The following is a 10,855-nucleotide window of genomic DNA, read 5'->3' as shown; positions in this document are numbered from 1 at the left end:
CCCGACCCCCCGACCCCGAAACAGCACCCCGACCCCGACACGGCACCCCGACACCGACACGACACCCCGACCCCCGACACCTCCCGAAAAGGTGTTCTTTGGCCTTGCAGAGGCCGATGGGGTCATATATTTGTGAATTATTAGTTAGGTCATATATTTTTCGATTTTGTTATGAAAACATCATATATAATTGTGTTGATCGGGTAGATTTAAATGTGCAGTTGTTTCATCGCTGCGAGGTTTGGTGGTCGACGACCTCGCTGTGCGTTTGACGAGCTCTGCCCCTTCGTTCGTGGGTGAGCACAAATGACATGTCCTCCTCCCCCGTTAATTATTTGCTCTCTTCCGGTGTTCGTGCCGATGAAACTTGATAGCTAGCTATATATGTGTCTTGAATCATCAGTATGCGTAACCAATATGTGTCTCCCGTTCGAAAGTGTCATAGTTATAAATATGCATGCATTTGCATATTTATAACCTTGATTCTTTCGAATTGTCCAACGCTATCCATGGACAGCCCGAGTATGTTTAGATTGGGTTCGTTTTCCCATATGCTTTGCTCCGGATCCGACGCATAAGTTACGTCAGTGCCTCCCCTGTTGTTCTCCGGGTACACATCCTCTCTGTTTATTGCAGAGACGTGTATCAGGAGAACAGCGGGGAGGTGCTGCCGAAATTTTGCGTAGGATTCGGAGCATAGCATGGGAAAATGAACCCAATCTAAACATACTCGGGTGGGATTAGGACCTATCATTACCTATTAGAGTGTTGGTTGCATGGACATAATAAAATTGACAAAGTAGATCAACTGATGAATATATACATGGTGAATTATATATATATATATTTGTTGTGTGTCTAGTAGCTCTGAAAGTCAAGATGAGTGATCGTGCGTGGATGTACACCGGCACACTGGTCAGAACAAATGGAGCACTGAATGGTTCACAAAAACCAAGGGGTTTGTGCGAGCCGCATTTGCAAATGGCCAGAGGAAAACCTGGTGCCCCTGTTTACGGTGCGGCAATTGGGAAAATAGGACAGAGGCTGAAATGGGCAAACACCTCCAGAAGAGTGGTTTTACGCCCGATTATACGGTGTGGACATTTCATGGTGAGTCTGCCCAAGGTGACCGAGCTGAGGTGGATCGTCGTCGCACCGATGAGCATGGTACCGGGATGGAAAACATGGTGCAAGACTTCGATGATGCTCGGGATTCGGACGAGGAGATGGAGGAATCTGCAAAGGCCTTCAATGAAATGTTGGAGTCTTCAAAACGTCCGCTCCATGAGCATGATGAGCTTTGTCAGTTGGATGCCATCTCACAAGTAATGGCTCTGAAGGCTCAGTTCAACTTGGGCAGAGAATGCTACGATGCAATGATGACAGTATTTGGACGCTTTCTACCCAAAGGCCATGTAATGCCTGCAAACCTGTACCAGTCAGACAAAATCCTCCGTGCACTGAAGATGCCCTATGATAAGATACAGGCCTGTGAGAAAGGATGTGTCTTGTTTAGGCTTGACTATGCGGACTTGAACTATTGTCCCATTTGCATGTCTTCCAGGTATGTTGTGGTAGACAACGGTATGGGTGAGAAGACACAGACCAAAATCCCCGTTAGTGTTCTTCGGTATATGCCAATCGTACCAAGACTTCAACGTCTTTTCATGGTCGAAGAGACGGCCAGACAGATGACATGGTACAAAACGGGCAAAAGAACCGAACTAGATGCAGATGGGAATCTGATGATTGTACACACATCGGATGGTGTTGCGTGGAAAAAGTTTGATGAATTACATGGTGACAAAGCGGCAGATCCGAGGCATCCTCGAGTCGGCATCAGCACGGATGGGTTCAGTGTGTTTGGTATGACGGCAGCCCAATACAGTTGTTGGCCCGTATTTGTCTTTCCACTCAATCTCCCCCCCGGACAGATTATGCAAAGAAAGAACATTTTCCTGACGTTGATAATTCCAGGGCCCAACTATCCGGGGAAAAATATGAATGTGTACATGCAGCCGCTTAAGGACGAATTGCAAGAAGCCTGGGATAATGGGTTCAAGACATACGACGCCTATAGCAAACGGAACTTCATAATGCGTGTCTGGTACATGTACTCGACGCATGACTTGCCGGCTTATGCGCTATTCGTTGGCTGGTGTGTGCATGGAAGGTTCCCGTGCCCCACATGCAAGGGAGCTCTTGAGTTTCGTTGGCTTCAGGCCGGTCGCAGGTTTTCTTGCTTCGACATGCATAGACAGTTCCTGAATCCTCGCCATAAGTTCAGGAAAGACAAGAAGAACTTCATCAGAGGTAGAGTTGTCAAAAACTCTGCACCACCTGCATTGACAGGCCAACAGACCCTGGATCAGTTAAACGCTCTCGAGCCAGATCCAGAGCGTCCAGGGTACTTCAAGGGGTATAATTCTAAGCACGCCTGGACTCACAAAACATGCTTATGGGATCTTCCTTACTTCAAAGACCTCCTTTGCCCACACAACATCGACGTGATGCACACTGAGAAGAATATCGCCAAGGCACTTTTTGGTACATTGTTCGGCATAGAAGGGAAGTCAAAGGGTAATACTAAGGCTAGAGTCGATCTGGAGGCGCTATGTGATAGGCCGTTACAAAACATGAAAGAACCGAAAGGAAAGCAGAACTGGACGAAGCCAAAGGCATGGTTCAATCTTGGAAGGCCAGCTATGAGGGAAATTATCTTGTTGGTGAAAATGCAGTTGATGTTCCCCGATGGGTATGCAGCAAATCTACAGAGGGGAGCCAGTCTTGATAAATTGAAGATATTCGGTCTCAAGAGTCATGATTGGCACATATGGATTGAGCGGGTAATGTCCGTGATGTTGCGTGGCTTCATCCCTGAGGATGATGGCTAGTACTGGCAGAACTCAGCTATTTCTTCCGTGTTCTTTGTGAGAAAGAACTATCGCCTGGCGTGCTAGAAGAAATGGAAGAGTTGGCGCCGGAGTTGATCTGCAAGTTAGAGAAGATCTTTCCACCGGGCTTCTTTAATCCAACGCAACATTTGATTTTGCATCTCCCGACCGAGGCAAGATTGGGGGGGCCCGTGCAAAATCGTTGGTGCTACCCAACTGAGAGGATGCAGAAGACGCTTCGACAAAAATGTAAAAATAAACGTAGAATTGAAGCATCGATGGCTGAGGCATTCATCACTGAGGAGGCGGCAAACTTTGTGACAGCACAGTACGAACCCAAAAATCGTCATTTGCATAATCCGAAGCCTCGGTACAATGCTGACGACCCTAAAAAGGGTGGATCCAACCTCCGCCTATTCAAAGGGAATCTCGCACCAGCCAGTGTTTCAAATCCAGTATCTTTGGATAACGAACAATGGCGGACCATTTCGTTGTATATCTTCAACAACCTGATAGAAGTGCGGCCGTACATCGAGTAAATTCTCGGTACATAGTTTCGCAACTTCTATTTCCTTTGAACTGCTCTTATTCCTGGATATTTGATACAGTCGATACGTCGCCTTATTCTCGTATGGAGCGGTGATCCTAAAGGATTTTGTCGAAGAGTATGAGCTTCTCGCAAAGCAAGGAGGCGGCTATCCCGGTTTCATCTCTTGGTTCAAACAAACAGTAATTTCTATTAGACAATTTCATTTCATTCGCTAATTTGTGCGTAATGCAACAATCCTTTCATATTAAACTTGTAGGCTAATTCAGAGTCTATGGACGCCGAATTGAGACAAGTCGCTAATAGTTTTGACTATAAGGTCCGTTCATTTGACAAATACGACATCAACGGATATCGCCTTCGTACCTATGGCAAAGAGCTATCTATGGCCGACTGAAAGTCTACAAATTGTTGTGTATCTGCTATCGGCGAAGGAGGTACCGAGTACTATGGGAGAGTTGAAGCAATTTATGAACTTCTATTCTATGGTGAAAACCCACCGAATGTCGTAGTCTTCAAATGTTATTGGTTTCAGCCGAAGGAGACTAGAAGGACTCATGAACATATAGGGCTAGTTGAAATCAACCAAAGCACCCATTTAGATGTTCCTGATGTCTATATTACGGCTCAACAGGCGACCCAAGTATTCTATCTACCATGGGCCTGCCAAACTAATCCAAATCTGAAAGGTTGGGATGTCGTTTATGAAGTGCCGCCACGTGCTAGACTATCTCCCCCAAAGGAAGAGGATTATGAACCTCACATTAACCCAGACACATATGAAGGAGAATTCTTCCAAGAGACACGTCTTTCCAAAAAGCGTTTCAAGAACCGCTATACTTCACCGCAAAACATTGTAGTAGACAGCGACAGTGAATCCGACATCACCCCAGAGGAGGAACAAGAAGAGCCGGAACAAGAAGAGGTTACTGCTGCGGATGATCTGTCATTGCTTGACCGATTACGTCAAGGTGGCCTTCCACATGTTGATGCCACTGAACCCTATGAGCCCGTCATTGATTATAGTGATGATGATGATTATGCATTTATTGATGATACTGATCGAGATTATTAGTAGTGTCAGGTATTAATTTTTTTATGTTGTACTTGATGATGATACACTTAAGTGATACACATATTATTATTCATGTCGGTCTTTTTTTATGTTGTACTAATTTTGTTTACTATTTGTCATGGCAGGTGTTGAAAGATGGTGGGCGCTGGTCGGGAGCGCGCCAAGGCCCCTTCTTCGTCGGCGCATGGTCTGAGGTCTTCCATTCCAGACGCACCTCTCCGCCGAGCGTTGCTGGACAGTATGGCCACATCGCGGGCCCTTCTTCGTCGACCGCGGTGCCCAGCAGGGGACGAGGTAGGAAGAGAGGAGGTGGGGCACGTGGTCGCGGGAGAGGAGGTAGGGTGACTGCTACGGCGCCTTCCTTGCCGCCACCCCCAGCTGTTTCACCCGAGCACGTGACTGCTAGGGTGGACTCGTCCGAGGAGGAGGCTACACGGACTCCGGTCCACGAGCCTCCGGTCCACGGGTCTTGGGCCCATGAGCCTCGGGTTGACTGGCCTTCGGCCCACGAGACCCCGGAGGAGCACACGTCCGGATGGGGTACCTGGCTGGATCAGCCCGAGGAGCCGAGTGGCCGTGCTGATAATGGCGGGGAGCCGACTGATTTTGAGGAGGAGGGGGGCATCGTCTACCAGCGTGGTGCTACTCGGCTCCCATCCGTGCCGGCCACCCGTGAGCAGAGGTGGTTGATTTTCCCTGATGGGGAGAGGTATGTAAGTGCATTTAATATTTTTGTACCTTCTGCATTCACGTTTCTTCAAATAACTAATGCGTTGGCCTTGTCATGCTGCAGGGGTTGGGACCACCATCATAGTGTCGGCCGGCCCAACTCCGTCCTTGGAGTTCGTTGCCAGCAAAACTTCCCGAGGTTTGTCACGTTGCCTGGTGAGGGTCAGCTTCCAGAGCTTGGATTGAGCTGGGAGCACTACGTGGCTGCCCCGGCCCCGCCGGATGAGATTATCGACGGTGTCGTGTGCGACACGAGGGCAGACATGGTGATCAGAAAGTTCTGGGTAATTTCTCCTTTACACATTTAAAAATCTTCAACTAGCTAGTTATTAATTGTACTAATCAATATTGTCTCATTTGATTGCAGACATTCTACAGGTGTGAGGAGGGATACGAGGAGGACGCGGCACATGTTATCGAGAACGTCTGCAAGCGCCTACTAGAGAACTTACGGCACGAGGCTCGGGTGCAGGCTGTTTGAGACTACTACGCCTTGCGTGGTATCAAGAAGACCAAGCCGGCGTGCCGCGATAAGTTCCTGAGTAAGGAGCAGTACATGAAGGTAATTCTTAAGGCCTTCTACTTAAGTTCCTTCATTTAGTAATTCTTAGCCGTAGCGCTCAAGTTTCTATTTGCTAACTTAGGCGCCTCCGAGATGGTGTGCGGATCGGATGGATTGTTGGGAGGTGTTGGTCAATGAGTGGTGCTCAAAAGAATGGCTAGCCCTCCACAACGAGGCCAAGGACAAACGTGCCCAAATGGAAGGTGTGCCACACCATCAAGGCAGCTCCAACTTATATCAGTTCGGGCGCAACTGGGTATGTGGTTTGCTTCATGATTCATGCAATTCATTCATCATGCTAGCTTGAGCCCTTTAATTACTAATTTACATTGTTTCTCTCTTTCAGGCACGCCACAATAAGGTGGATAAGGTGCCAGAGGTGTACAACCTGTATGCCATGGCCCACACTGCCTCTTTCAAGAAAGTCAAGGCTTTCTCTCAGTCTGACCTCGATGATGCAAACAACTTCACCAACATCTCCTCCCACAACAAGCTCGTGAGATATAGAGATGAGGGGAAGGCGAGGAAAGGGGAGGACTTTAACCCGAGCCAGGGTCCCATTGATCCAGAGCTGGTGATGATATCTGGTGGCGGGAGGTCCCATGGCTCCATAGCCATTGGAGATGGACTTATCCGTTGTCCTAGCACTCTCCCGGAGATCAAGGCGCGCCAGTCGAGCTCCGCTCCTGAGATAAGGCCTCGTGAACGGCCAGTGCAACTCACCATCAAGGTTAGTGATACGTACTCAGTTATCTTTCTCCATTACATTGTGTGCGCTTCCATCAATGATTACAAATGGTCATGTGAGTGGTGTTGCAGGCTGCTATACAGAGTGAGAGAGATAGAACGGAGAAACTTCTGGCGGAGGCGGCGGAGAGGCAGCGGGAGTTGGAGGAGAGGACGACAAAGATGATGGAGGAGGAGAGGGCACGGAATGACATGCAGGCAAGGGCCATGTACGAGCTCCTTGTGGTAAGTTTCTTCTGCAGATTAGCCAAAACATTCATGTAGTGTTTGTCTCATTACTAACTAGTATGACTGAGTCGTCAAAACCAAATGTGCAGTCTGTGTGCGAGAAGACCGGTCAGACCGCTCCGCCGATGCCAGTGATTGCTCCTGGGGCCACGGTGAGTTTAATTTGAATGGACATTACTTGCTAGTCTTAACATTTGAGTGTCATCATGCTAAGAAGACATTGGAAATGATCTTTGGTGCAGCGTAGCTCCAGACAAGCATCGCACGATCCTTCTCCAGCTACCGACACGAGCCAGCCCGCTCCTACACCTCCTGGATCTTGGTAAGTTTATCTAGTGTTTTGCTTAACACATGCATAAAGACCTAGACTTAGCTTTATTTCCTCCAATGCTTACCATAATGACCTAGACTTAGCTTCTTCTCCTCCAAAATGACTTAATAAGCTTACTGACCTCCAAAACCATCCATTTTACCTAAGTTAGCTCTAAAACGATCTGTACTTAGCTTACTTATGTCAAAAATTGCATAATTAGCTTAGTTAGCGCATAAACGATTCATTTTACCTAAGTTAGCTCTAAAATGACCCATTTTACCTAGGTTAGCTTATAAATGATCCAGTTCATCCAAGTTAGCTCAAAAATGACCCATTTTACCTAGATTAGCTCCTAAATGATCCATTTTACCTACGTTAGCTTTAAAATGACCCATTTCACCTAGGTTAACTCCAAAATGATTCATAAACGATCCATTTCAACTAATTTAGCTCATAAACTATCCATTTCACCAAGTTAGCTAAAAACGATCCATTTCACCTAAATTAGCTCTTAAATGATCCATTTCACCTAAGTTAGCTCAAAAAGATCCATTTCAACTAAATTAGCTCATAAATGATCCATTTCACCTAAATTAGCTCATAAATGATCCATTTCACCTAAATTAGCTCATAAATGATCCATTTCACCTAAGTTAGCTCAAAAACGATCCATTTCAACTAAGTTAGCTCATAAATGATCCATTTCACCTAAGTTAGCTAAAAAACGATCCATTTCACCTTAGTTACCTCAAAAATGATCCATTTGACCTTAGTTAGCTCATAAACGACCCATTTCAACTAAGTTAGCTCATAAATGATCCATTTCACCTTAGCTAGCTCATAAACGACCCATTTCAACTTAGTTAGCTCATATATGATCCATTTCACGTAAGTTAGCTCATAAATGACATACTCTTCTTGTTCTAGTCTTCTTCTTGTTCTACTCTTCTTGTTCTAGTCTTCTTATTGTAGTCACCTATTCCTAACTTTCTTATTTTTTATTTTGCAGATTTCATTCACTTGACGAAAGCTTGCATAGATGGAGTGCTCCTTATCCCTTTCTCTGTTTCTTTTGTATCGCTGAACTATGCATGTATCGTTGGATGAAACTATTGTAATATATATGGTTGGATGCCTCTATGTTGAACATGCTATGTATGATGGAACTATGCATGGAACTTGGTATGGTTGGATGGAACTATGCATGTATGATGAAGTTATGTGTTGGATATCTTATATGTTTGCTCTGTAATTGCCTTGTGAAATATATCTATATATGTCATATATATGTGCTGTGAAAATTGTTGGATTTAATAAAAAACAGAAAAAAGAGCCAATATGCAGGCTCTTTGCCGTCTGCCACCGACGGCAACGGGCTCTTTGCCGTCTGCCGCAGACGGCAAAGAAGCCACGTGGCAGCCAACTGTGCTTCCTGGGAGCTGACCCATTTGGTCAGTTTGCCTACAGTGGCAGACGGCAAAGAGTAAACGATTTTGCCGTCAGTGGCGGACGGCAAAGGCCTGCCATGTAGTGACGTGTAGATGACATCATAAGGCAGACGGCAAAGACACTAGAATGTTTGCCGTCTGCCGCGGATGGCAAAGGCCTGTCGTTAGCCACTTAACGGACTGACAGCGCAACTATTGCCGTCCGCTCTCTTTGCCGTCCGCGGCAGACGGCAAAGGGCCTTTGCCGTCAGCCGCCAGGAAGCAGACGACAAAGTAGCTGTTTACCGTAGCCTACTTTGCCGGAGCCTTTTGCCGTCCGCGGCTGACGGCAAAGGCCTTTGCCGTCCGCCGTTCATGCCTTTGCCGTCCGCCGTGGCAGACGGCAAAATAGCTGATTCCTGTAGTGTTCGGGGGTTATCGGTATTGTACCGGGACCACCGGAAGGGTCCCGGGGGTCCACCGGGTGGGGCCACCTATCCCGGAGGGCCCCATGGGCTGAAGTGGGAGGAGAACCAGCCCCTGGTGGGCTGGTGCGCCCCCCATGGGCCTCCCCCTGCGCCTAGGGTTGGAAACCCTGGGGGTGGGGGGCGCCCCACCTGACTTGGGGGGGGGAGTCCCCCCCCCTTGGCCGCCGCCCCCATGTAGATGGGATCCTAGGGCCGGTGCCCCCCAGGGGGCCTATATAAAGGGGGGAGGGGAGGGCAGCAGTACCCTAGCCCCTGGCGCCTCCCTCTCCCTCCCGTGACACCTCTCCCTCCCGCTTGCGCTTGGCGAAGCCCTGCCGGGATCCCCGCTACTTCAACCACCACGCCGTCGTGCTGCTGGATCTCCATCAACCTCTCCTTCCCCCTTGCTGGATCAAGAAGGAGGAGACGTCGCTGCTCCATACGTGTGTTGAACGCGGAGGTGCCGTCCGTTCGGCGCTCGGTCATCGGTGATTTGGATCACGGCGAGTACGACTCCATCAACCCCGTTCACTTGAATGCTTCTGCTCGCGATCTACAAGGGTACGTAGATGCACTCCTTCCCTCTCGTTGCTAGTAAACTCCATAGATGGATCTTGGTGATGCGTAGAATTTTTTTGATTTCTGCTACGATCCCCAACAGTGGCATGATGAGCCAGGCCTATGCGTAGTTACTATGCACGAGTACAACACAAAGTAGTTGTGGGCGTAGATGTTGTCAATTGTCTTGCCACTACTAGTCTTATCTTGTTTCGGCGGTATTGTGGGATGAAGCGGCCCGGACCGACCTTACAGGTACGCTTACGTGAGACAGGTTCCACCGACTGACATGCACTAGTTGCATAAGGTGGCTAGCGGGTGTCTGTCTCTCCCACTTTAGTCGGAACGGATTCGATGAAAAGGGTCCTTATGAAGGGTAAATAGAAATTGGCATATCACGTTGTGGTTTTACGTAGGTAAGAAACGTTCTTGTTAGAAACCTATAGAAGCCACGTAAAAACTTGCAACAACAATTAGAGGACGTCTAACTTGTTTTTGCAGCATATGCCTTGTGATGTGATATGGCCAAAAGGATGTGATGAATGAGATATATGTGATGTATGAGATTGATCATGTTCTTGTAATAGGACTCACGACTTGCATGTCGATGAGTATGACAACCGGCAGGAGCCATAGGAGTTGTCTTTATTTTTGTATGACCTGCGTGTCATTGAATAACGCCATGTAAATTACTTTACTTTATTGCTAAACACGTTAGCCATAGAAGTAGAAGTAATCGTTGGCGTGACAACTTCATGAAGACACGATGATGGAGATCATGGTGTCATGCCGGTGACGAAGATGATCATGGCGCCCCGAAGATGGAGATCAAAGGAGCAAAATGATATTGGCCATATCATGTCACTATTTGATTGCATGTGATGTTTATCATGTTTTACATCTTATTTGCTTAGAACGACGGTAGTAAGTAAGATGATCTCTTATAATAATTTCAAGGAAGTGTTCCCCCTAACTGTGCACCGTTGCGAAGGTTCGTTGTTTCGAAGCACCACGTGATGATCGGGTGTGATAGATTCTAACGTTCGCATACAACGGGTGTTGACAAGCCTAGCATGTACAGACATGGCCTCGGAACACACGCAATACACTTAGGTTGACTTGACGAGCCTAGCATGTACAGACATGGCCTCGGAACACGGAAGACCGAAAGGTCGAGCATGATTCGAATAGAAGATACGATCAACATGGAGATGTTCACCGATCTTGACTAGTCCGTCTCACGTGATGATCGGACACGGCCTAGTTGACTCGGATCATGTTTCACTTAGATGACTAGAGGGATGTCTA

The sequence above is a fragment of the Triticum aestivum genome, chromosome 2D (genome assembly GCF_018294505.1).
Source record: "Triticum aestivum cultivar Chinese Spring chromosome 2D, IWGSC CS RefSeq v2.1, whole genome shotgun sequence".
Lineage (NCBI taxonomy): Eukaryota > Viridiplantae > Streptophyta > Magnoliopsida > Poales > Poaceae > Triticum > Triticum aestivum.
This window is presented reverse-complemented; position numbering follows the sequence as displayed.